Below are 1,429 nucleotides of genomic sequence, written 5' to 3'. Positions count from 1 at the left end.
GGGCTTGGCTTGACGACTTGGAAAAGGAAGTGTAATCACAATGGGCTCCTTGTCCTTGACCTTGTCTTCATTTTTCTTTGAAATTTCTTCTTTTGATGATTCTCCATCTTTGGAGTTTTGCACAATTTCTTCCTTATCACTAGCTTCCACAACTTCATCCTCAACTTGCTTCTTCGGTGCTTCATACCTTGTACCACTTCTCAAGTGAATGGCACTAACCGTTTCATGTCTTAGGGGATTACTTTGAGGTGGTAATTGCCCCTTTTGTCTTTGTGAGCTTGAAGATGCTAGTTGAGTCAATTGTGTTTCCAACATCTTGGTGTGAGCTAGGATGTTGTTGATGGTGGTTTCCTTTGCTTGAATATCTTTTTGCATTTGAGTGAAAAACTCTTGTTGATTCTTGAGCATTTGGAGGACCGCTTTTTGAACATCAAAACCTTGGTCATTTTGGTGATTGTATGGATTTTGATATTGGTAACCTTGGTTTTGGTTGTAAAAGAGTCTTTGATTTTGGTTTCTCATGGGAGGTGGGGTGTAAGTTGTTTGAGGGTTTTGAACATTTTGGCTTTTGTATGAGAGATTTGGATGAAACTTGGTGTTTTCATTGTAATAATTGGAATAAGGGGTACCACTCTTGTATGCTTGGAAAGCATTTACTTGTTCATTTGTTCCCCTACATTCACTTTGGTCATGTCCCAAAGTTCCACAATTCTCACATATCCCACTTGGGATTGATGAGGATGTCGTCATGGCATTAACATGATGCTTTGGTGATTTTGAGACTTCTTCAAGTCTAGCCATAGCTTTTTCAAACTTCAAATTGATTGTGTCAATGTGGGCACAAAGTTGAGCACCTAATTGAGTAACGGAGTCCACTTCATGCCTTCCTCCTCTAGTAGCCTTGCGAGGTCTACTATATTGTGAGTTATGGACCGCCATTTCCTCAATCTTGTTCCATGTTTGATTGTAATCAACTTCGGTGAACATTCCATTTGATCCCATGTTGAGAATGTTCCTTGAATCTTCATATAAACCGTTCCAAAATTGTTGTACCAAGAACCATTCGCTAAGTCCATGGTGAGGACATGAGCGACAAATTCCCTTAAACCGCTCCCAAGCTTCATACAAAGATTCTTCATCCCTTTGCTTAAAACCCGTAATTTGAGCTCTTAGCATGTTAGTCTTTTCCGGTGGGTAGAACTTTTTGTAGAAAGCTAGAGCCAACTTCATCCAAGAATATATTCCGAGAGTGGCCTTATCAAGGCCCTTCAACCATTGTTTCGCGGTGCCAATTAGAGAAAAAGGAAATAAGACCCATCGAATTTGGTCTTGAGTCACACCGGTTTGAGAAATCGCATCACAATAGTCACAAAAGGTTTCCATATGAGAATGAGGGTCTTCACTAGGCATCCCCCCAAATTGGCTCCTT

General features: G+C 40.4%; 1 non-coding gene across 1 annotated transcript; it reads left to right on the top strand.

The window, feature by feature from the left end:
• The first annotated feature begins 1,069 nt into the window (after window positions 1-1,069).
• LOC141637042 (small nucleolar RNA R71) lies at window positions 1,070-1,176 on the top strand. Its single transcript, XR_012541606.1, has one exon. It is a non-coding gene; the product is annotated as a small nucleolar RNA R71 (small nucleolar RNA).
• The last annotated feature ends 253 nt before the right edge of the window (window positions 1,177-1,429 follow it).

Source organism: Silene latifolia, chromosome Y (genome assembly GCF_048544455.1).
Source record: "Silene latifolia isolate original U9 population chromosome Y, ASM4854445v1, whole genome shotgun sequence".
Classification (NCBI taxonomy): domain Eukaryota; kingdom Viridiplantae; phylum Streptophyta; class Magnoliopsida; order Caryophyllales; family Caryophyllaceae; genus Silene; species Silene latifolia.
Note: the sequence above shows the minus strand (reverse complement) of the source record. Positions and strands in the feature narration are given on the sequence as shown.